This window comes from Fundulus heteroclitus, chromosome 2 (genome assembly GCF_011125445.2).
Source record: "Fundulus heteroclitus isolate FHET01 chromosome 2, MU-UCD_Fhet_4.1, whole genome shotgun sequence".
Lineage (NCBI taxonomy): Eukaryota > Metazoa > Chordata > Actinopteri > Cyprinodontiformes > Fundulidae > Fundulus > Fundulus heteroclitus.
In genome coordinates this window covers 3,959,966-3,972,192 of record NC_046362.1, presented here as the reverse complement: position 1 = coordinate 3,972,192, position 12,227 = coordinate 3,959,966, and the positions used below count along the sequence as shown (strand labels likewise).

Here is a 12,227-nt window from a genome sequence, read left to right as displayed (position 1 = left end):
TGAGGTAAATATATTGGGATAAATGGGGGGGGGGGAAGAATTTGAGGAAGAAAACCAGTCTTTATTGCATTAATTCTACTCACAAGGGAAATAGGGACGGACCTCCAAATTTTTATTTTGCAGCTTTGCCACTAGAGGGAAGAAGTTACTTTCATAAAGTTACTGGAAGTCTCTTGTCACCTGTGCTTTTGCAAAACTGAGGTGTCACTGGTCCTAATTGGCATTAAATCACTCTTACACCAATTAATGTGATAGCCTGAAAATGTACCAAAATGAGAGATGGTGTCTAAGATGACTGGTATCATGCGTTGAAGATTGGTTATGTAGAGTGGGATGTCATCCGCATACAACAAAATCTTACTTAATAGTTCTTTAGTTCCGTATCCCTGTATACGAGAGTTGGATCAAATTAAGTGGCTCAACGGCCAAAGCAAAAAAGTACCCTTGTCTAGTGCCCCTGTGTAACTGAAATGTGGGAGAGAGTGTCTTGTTAGTGATAAAGGACTTTTAGCCATTTTTCAAATGTTTCACCAAGGCTGTATCTGTTTAGTATGAAACTAGTCTAATCAGGGGGAACAAGTTTACCAACTAATGAGTTTAATTTTCTGGCCAAAGTTTTGGCAAGTAGTTTCTGATCATATGTCAACAATGATACTGGTCTGTAGCTACCTTTTGTTGTATAAGTATCATAGAAGCTTCTCCCATGGTGGGAGGCAGCGTGTTATCTACCTTTGATTGGTTGACCATTTTTAACAGAAAAGGGAACATAATATCAGCAAAGTTTTTACAAAATTACCCATGAATGCTGTCAAGGACTGGCTACCTTTCCACATTTTAACAATTTAATTCAAAGACTGAAAGATCTGCATTAAGAAAATCCTCGTCTCACTGCATTAGAGTAGGAAGATAACAACTGTCTAAAAGCGTTTGTTTAGATGATTCATCCTTTACTGCCTAGAGGAGTACAATGTTTCATAATATTGTTTAAATCTCTTGTTGATTTTCTTTGGTGCTGTTAAAATGTCCCCATCCTCTGATATCACCTCACTAATCATACATTCACTTTCCAGTTTCCTTAGTTGTCTTCCCAATAACTTGATAGGTTTTTCACCAAACTCAAAAAAGAAAATCCTGTTGCATAAAAAATAAATGACCTTGTGATACAATCTGAAAGCAGTTGATTATATTTGTATCTCAGGGACAGGATTATATTTATGTGTTGCTGTGGAAGGACGTGCAGCATCATCTTTATCCAAACAATTAGAGTTAAAGAAAAAGTTACGATTGTTCTTTAAGGAACCTGTTAAATTCTGGTTCCTTCAACAGTTGTCGATCCAATTTCCAAGTCCTTATAGATTGATTCAATTGTTTTTAAATTTAAAAATATGCTAACAAACATAGGAATGGAATGAGCAGGTTCTTCCCTGTGGGTTAAAAATTCTTCAGCTATCAAAAATATTTCTAAGATACTCCTTTGAAAATATGTTGGCATTCGAGGCTGATGTTCTAATAGTCAAAGAACGGTCCAAATATGGGTCTAATATAGTATTTAAGTCCTCTCCTTTCATTAGGTGGAACTGTGACTGTCGGGAATTTGAGCTAAAACATGGTTAACAGTGAATCTGTGTTAGAGCTAAATACGTCAACTAGCATAATAGGCATGGGATATAATTCCCCCACTAGTGTTACATACCTACCCTCCCTATCTGAAATAGTTAATTTATGGACAAAAGGGGTGCCTTTCTTGAATATAATAGTCACTCATCTGGCTGTAATTGCACAACTGGCATGAAAGGCTTGACCCGTCCATCTACATCTCAGTTTTGTGTATTCTCTCTTATTAAGGTGGGTTTCTTAATCTCAATAAACACTAAGAAACTTGTGTTGTCTGAGATAAAAACAAAAAACAAAAAAAACAATTAAGAGCTGATGAGCCACAGCTGTAGCGCCTGCAGAGAGCTCTATTTAAGCTTCAGGTGCTGATTCACCATTCAGTTGTTGCAGGAACCATGGGAGGAATGTGGCTTCTGGGGTTTTGTGCAGTCGCATTGTGGATTAAAGGTTTGTGTAGTTTCTTTGTTTTTATTGATTTTTTGTATATTTAAAAAAGTCAGAGCAGTCAATTTGTGATCACAAAAGATTGCCAATGCAGTTGTGAAAAAATGTTATGAGAAACAAATATGCTATTCAATTCACAGGGTCTTGTTTACCAATTGATCATAATGGAGGAATACACTATGAACCAAAAGGGATTGGAAACTGTAAGCTAAAAGAGGGTTTGGATATGCAAATTGTTAAACAGGCCTACCTCTGGCTAAACTGACATTTGTTTTTTTTAGCCTTGTCCCAAAATGAGATTCCTCTAAAGAAAACAGTTGCTTTACTCCAGTCAATGGATTCCAGGTTGCTGGGAACTTCAAAAGAAGGTAATTTGCTGAAAATTCTGTCAAGCTTTTCATTACTTGGACAATTATTATAATTAAGACTAAAAGGTCTGTGACTGTCTAACAATAACTTGTTTAAGTGCAACTGGAAACAAATGAAGTGGAATTAGACGTGTCAAGCGACGCCTCCCACAACGTGTCAAGCGACGCCTCCCACAACGTGTCAAGCGACGCCTCCCACAACGTGTCAAGCGACGCCTCCCACAACGTGTCAAGCGACGCCTCCCACAACGTGTCAAGCGACGCCTCCCACAACGTGTCAAGCGACGCCTCCCACAACGTGTCAAGCGACGCCTCCACAACGTGTCAAGCGACGCCGCCCACAACGTGTCAAGCGACGCCACCCACAACGTGTCAAGCGACGCCTCCCACAACGTGTCAAGCGACGCCTCCCACAACGTGTCAAGCGACGCCTCCCACAACGTGTCAAGCGACGCCTCCCACAACGTGTCAAGCGACGCCTCCCACAACGTGTCAAGCGACGCCTCCCACAACGTGTCAAGCGACGCCTCCCACAACGTGTCAAGCGACGCCTCCCACAACGTGTCAAGCGACGCCTCCCACAACGTGTCAAGCGACGCCTCCCACAACGTGTCAAGCGACGCCTCCCACAACGTGTCAAGCCGACGCCTCCCACAACGTGTCAAGCGACGCCTCCCACAACGTGTCAAGCGACGCCTCCCACAACGTGTCAAGCGACGCCCTCCCACAACGTGTCAAGCGACGCCTCCCACAACGTGTCAAGCGACGCCTCCCACAACGTGTCAAGCGACGCCTCCCACAACGTGTCAAGCGACGCCTCCCACAACGTGTCAAGCGACGCCTCCCACAACGTGTCAAGCGACGCCTCCCACAACGTGTCAAGCGACGCCTCCCACAACGTGTCAAGCGACGCCTCCCACAACGTGTCAAGCGACGCCCTCCCACACCGTGTCAAGCGACGCCTCCCACAACGTGTCAAGCGACGCCTCCCCCACAACGTGTCAAGCGACGCCTCCCACAACGTGTCAAGCGACGCCTCCCACAACGTGTCAAGCGACGCCTCCCACAACGTGTCAAGCGACGCCTCCACAACGTGTCAAGAAGCGACGCCTCCCACAACGTGTCAAGCGACGCCTCCCACAACGTGTCAAGCGACGCTCCCACAACGTGTCAAGCGACGCCTCCCACAACGTTGTCAAGCGACGCCTCCCACAACGTGTCAAGCGACGCCTCCACACGTGTCAAGCGACGCCTCCCACAACGTGTCAAGCGACGCCTCCCACAACGTGTCAAGCGACGCCTCCCACAACGTGTCAAGCGAACGCCTCCCACAACGTGTCAAGCGAACGCCTCCCAACAACGTGTCAAGCGACGCCTCCCACAACGTTCAGCGACCTCCCACAACGTGTCAAGCGACGCCTCCCACACCGTGTCAAGCGACGCCTCCCACAACGTGTCAAGCGACGCCTCCCACAACGTGTCAAGCGACGCCTCCCACAACGTGTCAAGCGACGCCTCCCACAACGTGTCAAGCGACGCCTCCCACAACGTGTCAAGCGACGCCTCCCACAACGTGTCAAGCGACGCCATCCCACAACGTGTCAAGCGACGCCTCCCACAACTGTCAAGCGACGCCTCCCACAACGTGTCAAGCGACGCCTCCCACAACGTGTCAACGACGCCTCCCACAACGTGTCAAGCGACGCCTCCCACAAACGTGTCAAGCGACGCCTCCCACAACTGTCAAGCGACGCCTCCCACAACGTGTCAAGCGACGCCTTCCACAACGTGTCAAGCGACGCCTCCCACAACGTGTCAAGCGACGCCTCCCACAACGTGTCAAGCGACGCCTCCCACAACGTGTCAAGCGACGCCTCCCACAACGTGTCAAGCGACGCCTCCCACAACGTGTCAGCGACGCCTCCCACAACGTGTCAAGCGACGCCTCCCACAACGTGTCAAGCGACGCCTCCCACAACGTGTCAAGCGACGCCTCCCACAACGTGTCAAGCGACGCCTCCCACAACGTGTCAAGCGACGCCTCCCACAACGTGTCAAGCGACGCCTCCCACAACGTGTCCAGCGACGCCTCCCACCAACGTGTCAAAGCGACGCACTCCCACAACGTGTCAAGCGACGCCTCCCACAACGTGTCAAGCGACGCCTCCCACAACGTGTCAAGCGACGCCTCCCACAACGTGTCAAGCGACGCCTCCTTACTCCCCAACGTGTCAAGCGACGCCTCCCACAACGTGTCAAGCGACGCCTCCCACAACGTGTCAAGCGACGCCTCCCACAACGTGTCAAGCGACGCCTCCCACAACGTGTCAAGCGACGCCTCCCACAACGTGTCAAGCGACGCCTCCCACAACGTGTCAAGCTACGCCTCCCACAACGTGTCAAGCGACGCCTCCCACAACGTGTCAAGCGACGCCTCCCACAACGTGTCAAGCGACGCCTCCCACAGACGTGTCAAGCGACGGCCGTCCACAAACGGGTCAAGCGACGCCTCCCACAACGTGTCAAGCGACGCCATCCCACAACGTGTCAAGCGACGCCTCCCACAACGTGTCAAGCGACGCCTCCCACAACTGTCAGAGCGACGCCATCCCACAACGTGTCAAGCGACGCCTCCCACAACGTGTCAAGCGACCGCCTCCCACAACGTGTCAAGCGACGCCTCCCACAACGTTTCAAGCGACGCCTCCCACAACGTGTCAAGGCGACCCCCCAGCGACGCCTCCCACACTTCACCCTCCACCGTGTCAGAAGGCGAACGCCTCCCACAACGTGTCAAGCGACGCCTCCCACAACGTGTCAAGCGACGCCCTCCCACAACGTGTCAAGCGACGCCTCCCACAACGTGTCAAGCGACGCCTCCCACAACGTGTCAAGCGACGCCTCCCACAACGTGTCAAGCGACGCCTCCCACAACGTGTCAAGCGACGCCTCCCACAACGTGTCAAGCGACGCCTCCCACAACGTGTCAAGCGACGCCTCCCACAAACGTGTCAAGCGACGCCTCCCACAACGTGTCAAGCGACGCCTCCCACAACGTGTCAAGCGACGCCTCCCACCAACGTGTCAAGCGACGCCTCCCACAACGTGTCAAGCGACGCCTCCCACAACGTGTCAAGCGACGCATCCCACAACGTGTTCAGCGACGCCTCCCACAAACGTGTCAAGCGACGCCTCCCACAACGTGTCAAGCGACGCCTCCCACAACGTGTCAAGCCGACGCCTCCCACAACGTGTCAAGCGACGCCTCCCACAACGTGTCAAGCGACGCCTCCCAACAACGTGTCAAAGCGACGCCTCCCACAACGTGTGCAAGCGACGCCTCCCACAACGTGTCAAGCGACGCCTCCCACAACGTGTCAAGCGACGCCTCCCACAACGTGTCAAGCGACGCCTCCCACAACGTGTCAAGCGACGCCTCCCACAACGTGTCAAGCGGACGCCTCCCACAACGTGTCAAGCGACGCCTCCCACAACGTGTCAAGCGACGCCTCCCACAACGTGTCAAGCGACGCCTCCCACAACGTGGTCAAGCGACGCCTCCCCAACGTGTCAAGCGACGCCTCCCCAACGTGTCAAGCGACGCCTCCCACAAACGTGTCAAGCGACGCCTCCCCACAACGTGTCAAGCGACGCCTCCCACAACGTGTCAAGCGACGCCTCCCACAACGTGTCAAGCGACGCCTCCCACAAGCGTGTCAAGCGACGCCTCCCACAACGTGTCAAGCGACGCCTCCCACAACGTGTCAAGCGACGCCTCCCACAACGTGCAAGTCGACTCCTCCCACAACGTGTCAAGCGACGCCTCCCACAACGTGTCAAGCGACGCCTCCCACAATGACAAACGTGTCAAGCGACGCCTCCCACAACGTGTCAAGCGACGCCTCCCACAACGTGTCAAGCGCTGCCCTCCCACAACGTGTCAGCGACGCCATCTCCCACAACGTGTCAATCGACGCCTCCCACAAACGTGTCCAAGCGACGCCTCCCACAACGTGTCAAGCGACGCCTCCCACAACGTGTCAAGCGACGCTCTCCCACACGTGTCAAGCGACGCCTCCCACAACGTGTCAAGCGACGCCTCCCACAACGTGTCAAGCGACGGCCTCCCACAACGTGTCAAGCGACGCCTCCCACAACGTGTCAAGCGACGCCTCCCACCAACGTGTCAAGCGACGCCTTCCCACAACGTGTCAAGCGACGCCTCCCACAACGTGTCAAGCGACGCCTCCCAACAACTTGTCAAGCGACGCCTCCCACAACGTGTCAAGCGACGCCTCCCACAACGTGTCAAGCGACGCCTCCCACAACGTTCAGCGACGCCTCCCACAACGTTCAGCGACGCCTCCCACAACGTGTCAAGCGACGCCTCCACAACGTGTCAAGCGACGCCTCCCACAACGTGTCAAGCGACGCCTCCCACCAAGTGTCAAGCGACGCCTCCCACAACGTGTCAAGCGACGCCCTCCCACAACGTGTCAAGCGACGCCTCCCACAACGTGTCAAGCGACGCCTCCCACAACGTGTCAAGCGACGCCTCCCACAACGTGTCAAGCGACGCCTCCCACAACGTGTCAAGCGACGCCTCCCACAACGTGTCAAGCGACGCCTCCCCACAACGTGTCAAGCGACGCCTCCCACAACGTGTCAAGCGACGCCTCCCACAACGTGTCAAGCGACGCTCCCACAACGTGTCAAGCGACGCCTCCCACAACGTGTCAAGCGACGCCTCCCACAACGTGTCAAGCGACGCCTCCCACAACGTGTCAAGCGACGCCTCCCACAACGTGTCAAGCGACGCCTCCACAACGTGTCAAGCGACGCCTCCCACAACGTGTCAAGCGACGCCTCCCACAACGTGTCAAGCGACGCCTCCCACAACGTGTCAAGCGACGCCTCCCACAACGTGTCAAGCGACGCCTCCCACAACGTGTCAAGCGACGCCTCCCACAACGTGTCAAGCGACGCCTCCCCAAACGTGTCAAGCGACGCCTCCCACAACGTGTCAAGCGACGCCTCCCACAACGTGTCAAGCGACGCCTCCACAACGTGTCAAGCGACGCCTCCCACAACGGTCAGCGACGCTCCACAGCGTGTCAAGCGACGCCTCCCACAACGTGTCAAGCGACGCCTCCCACAACGTGTCAAGCGACGCCTCCCACAACGTGTCAAGCGACGCCTCCCACAACGTGTCAAGCGACGCCTCCCACAAACGGGTCAAGAGCGCACGGCCTCCCACAACGTGTCAAGCGACGCCTCCCACAACGTGTCAAGCGACGCCTCCCCACAAGACGTGTCAAGCGACGCCTCCCACAACGTGTCAAGCGACGCCTCCCACAACGTGTCAAGCGACGGCCTCCCACAACGTGTCAAGCGACGCTCCCACAACGTGTCAAGCGACGCCTCCCACAACGTGTTCAAGCGACGCCTCCCACCAACGTGTCAAGCCGCCTCCCACAACGTGTCAAGCGACGCCTCCACGACGCCTCCCACAACGTGTCAAGCGACGGCCGCCCACAACGTGTCAAGCGACGCCTTCCCACAACGTGTCAAGCGACGCCTCCCACAACTGGTCAAGCGACGCCTCCCACAACGTGTCAAGCGACGCCTCCCACAAACGTGTCAAGCGACGCCTCCCACAACGTGTCAAGCGACGCCTCCCACCACGTGTCAAGCGACGTCCTCCCACAACGTGTCAAGCGACGCCTCCCACAACGTGTCAAGCGACGCTCCCACAACGTGTCAAGCGACGCCTCCCACAACGTGTCAAGCGACGCCTCCCACAACGTGTCAAGCGACGCCTCCACAACTGTCAAGCGACGCCTCCCACAACGTGTCAAGCGACGCCTCCCACAACGTGTCAACGACGCCTCCCACAAGCGTGTCAAGCGACGCCTCCACAACGTAGTCAAGCGACGCCTCCCACAACGTGTCAAGCGACGCCTCCCACAACGTGTCAAGCGACGCCTCCCACAACGTGTCAAGCGACGCCTCCCCACAACGTGTCAAGCGACGCCTCCCAAACGTGTCAAGCGAACGCCTCCCACAACGTGTCAAGCGACGCCTCCCACAACGTGTCAAGCGACGCCTCCCACAACGTGTCAAGCGACGCCTCCCACAACGTGTCAAGCGACGCCTCCCACAACGTGTCAAGCGACGCCTCCACAACGTGTCAAGCGACGCCTCCCACAACGTGTCAAGCGACGCCTCCCACAACGTGTCAAGCGACGCCTCCCACAACGTGTCAAGCGACGCCTCCCCAACGTGTCAAGCGACGCCTCCCACAACGTGTCAAGCGACGCCTCCCACAACGTGTCAAGCGACGCCTCCCACAACGTGTCAAGCGACGCCTCCCACAACGTGTCAAGCGACGCCTCCCACAACGTGTCAAGCGACGCCTCCCACAACGTGTCAAGCGACGCCTCCCACAACGTGTCAAGCGACGCCTCCCACAACGTGTCAAGCGACGCCTCCCACAACGTGTCAAGCGACGCCTCCCACAACGTGTCAAGCGACGCCTCCCACAACGTGTCAAGCGACGCCTCCCACAACGTGTCAAGCGACGCCTCCCACAACGTGTCAAGCGACGCCTCCCACAACGTGTCAAGCGACGCCTCCACAACGTGTCAAGCGACGCCTCCCACAACGTGTCAAGCGACGGCCTCCCACAACGTGTCAAGCGACGCCTCCCACAACGTGTCAAGCGACGCCTCCCACAACGTGTCAAGCGACGCCTCCCACAACGTGTCAAGCGACGCCTCCCACAACGTGTCAAGCGACGCCTCCCACAACGTGTTCAAGCGACGCCTTCCCACGAGACGTGTCAAGAACGACGCCTCCCACAACGTGTCAAGCGACGCCTCCCACAAACGTGTCAAGCGACGCCTCCCACAAACGTGTCAAGCGACGCCTCCCACAACGTGTCAAGTCTACGCCTCCCACAACGTGTCAGCGACGCCTCCCACAACGGTGTCAAGCGACGCCTCCCACAACGTGTCAAGCGACGCCCCCACAACGTGTCAAGCGACGCCCTCCCACAACGTGTCAAGCGACGCCTCCCACAACGTGTCAAGGCGACGCCTCCCACACGTGTCAAGCGACGCCCTCCCACAACGTGTCAAGCGACGCCTCCCACACGTGTCAAGCGACGCCTCCCACAACGTGTCAAGCGACGCCTCCCACAACGTGGTCAAGCGACGCCTCCCACAACGTGTCAAGCGACGCCTCCCACAACGTGTCAAGCGACGCCTCCCACAACGTGTCAAGCGACGCCTCCCCAACGGTTCAAGCCGACGCCTCCACACGTGTCAAGCGACGCCTCCCACAACGTGTCAAGCGACGCCTCCCACAACGTGTCAAGCGACGCCTCCCACAACGTGTCAAGCGACGCCTCCCACAACGTGTCAAGCGACGCCTCCCACAAACGTGTCAGGAGGCCGACGATTGCCGTGGTCCCACAACGTGTCAAGCGACTCCTCCCACAACGTGTCAAGCGACGCCTCCCACAACGTGTCAAGCGACGCCTCCCACAACGTGTCAAGCGACGCCTCCCACAACGTTGTCAAGCGACGCCTCCCACAAGTGTCAAGCGACGCCTCCCACAACGTGTCAAGCGACGCCTCCCACAACGTGTTCCAAGCGACGCCTCCCACAACGTGTCAAGCGACGCCCTCCCACAACGTGTCAAGCGACGCCTCCCACAACGGTCAAGCGACGCCTCCCACAACCGTGTCAAGCGAGCCCTCCCACAACGTGTCAAGCGACGCCTCCCACACGTGGTCAAGCGACGCCTCCCACAACGTGTCAAGCGACGCCTCCCACAACGTGTCAAGCGACGCCTCCACAACGTGTCAAGCGACGCCTCCCACAACGTGTCAAGCGACGCCTCCCACAACGTGTCAAGCGACGCCTCCCACAACCGTGTCAAGCGACGCCTCCCACAACGTGTCAAGCGACGCCTCCCACAACGTGCAAGCGACGCCTCCCACAACGTGTCAAGCGACGCCTCCCACAACGTGTCAAGCGACGCCTCCCACAACGTGTTCAAGCGACGCCTCCCACAACGTGTCAAGCGACGCCTCCCACCAACGTGTCAAGCGACCGCCTCCCACAACGTGTCAAGCGACGCCTCCCACAACGTGTCAAGCGACGCCTCCCACAACGTGTCAAGCGACGCCTCCCACAACGTGTCAAGCGACGCCTCCCACACGTGTCAAGCGACGCCTCCCACAACGTGTCAAGCGACGCCTCCCACAACGTGTCAAGCGACGCCTCCCACAACGTGTCAAGCGACGCCTCCCACAACGTGTCAAGCGACGCCTCCCACAACGTGTCAAGCGACGCCTCCACCAACGGTCAAGCGACGCCTCCCACAACGTGTCAAGCGACGCCTCCACACACGTGTCAAGCGACGCCTCCCCACAACGTGTCAAGCGACGCCTCCCACAACGTGTCAAGCGACGCCTCCCACAACGTGTCAAGCGAGCCTCCCACAACGTGTCAAGCGACGCCCTCCAACAACGTGTCAAGCGACGCCTCCCACAACGTGTCAAGCGACGCCTCCCACAACGTGTCAAGCGACGGCCTCCCACAACGTGTCAAGCGACGCTCCACAACGTGTCAAGCGACGCCTCCCACAACGTGTCAAGCGACGCCTCCCACAACGTGTCAAGCGACGCCTCCCCACAACGTGTCAAGCGACGCCCTCCCACAACGTGTCAAGCGACGCCTCCCAAAACGGACGTGTCAAGCGACGCCTCCCACAACGTGTCAAGCGACGCCATCCCACAACGTGTCAAGCGACGCTCCCTCCACACAACGTGTCAAGCGACGCCTCCCACAACGTGTCAAGCGACGCCTCCCACAACGTGTCAAGCGACGCCTCCCACAACGTGTCAAGCGACGCCTCCACACACGTGTCAAGCGACGCCTCCCACAACGTGTCAAGCGACGCCTCCCACAACGTGTCAAGCGACGCCTCCCACAAACGTGTCAAGCGACGCCTCCCACAACGTGTCAAGCGACGCCTCCCACAACGTGTCAAGCGACGCCTCCCACAACGTGTCAAGCGACGCCTCCCACAACGTGTCAAGCGACGCCTCCCACAACGTGTCAAGCGACGCCTCCCACAACGTGTCAAGCGACGCCTCCCACAACGTGTCAAGCGACGCCTCCCACAACGTGTCAAGCGACGCCTCCCACAACGTGTCAAGCGACGCCTCCCACAACGTGTCAAGCGACGCCTCCCACAACGTGTCAAGCGACGCCTCCCACAACGTGTCAAGCGACGCCTCCCACAACGTGTCAAGCGACGCCTCCCACAACGTGTCAAGCGACGCCTCCCACAACGTGTCAAGCGACGCCTCCCACAACTGTCAAGCGACGGCCTCCCACAAACGTGTCAAGCGACGCCTCCCACAACGTGTCAAGCGACGCCTCCACAACTGTCAAGCGACGCCTCCCACAAGTGTCAAGCGACGCCTCCACAACGTGTCAAGCGACGCCTCCACAACGTGTCAAGCGACGCCTCCCACACACGTGTCAAGCGACGCTCCCACAACGTGTCAAGCGACGCCTCCCACAACGTGTCAACGACCGCCTCCCACAACGTGTCAAGCGACGCCTCCCACAACGTGTCAAGCGACGCCTCCCACACGTGTCAAGCGACGCCTCCCACAACGTGTCAAGCGACGCCTCCCACAACGTGTCAAGCGACGCCCTCCCACAACGTGTCAAGCGACGCCTCCCACAAACGGTCAAGCGCGCCTCCCACAACGGTCAAGC

General features: G+C 57.0%; 1 long non-coding RNA gene across 1 annotated transcript; it reads left to right on the top strand.

The window, feature by feature from the left end:
* The first annotated feature begins 2,000 nt into the window (after positions 1–2,000).
* On the top strand, positions 2,001–2,629 carry LOC118565034. The gene is made up of 4 exons (XR_004932129.1): positions 2,001–2,061; positions 2,199–2,261; positions 2,340–2,426; positions 2,525–2,629. It is a non-coding gene; the product is annotated as an uncharacterized LOC118565034 (long non-coding RNA).
* The last annotated feature ends 9,598 nt before the right edge of the window (positions 2,630–12,227 follow it).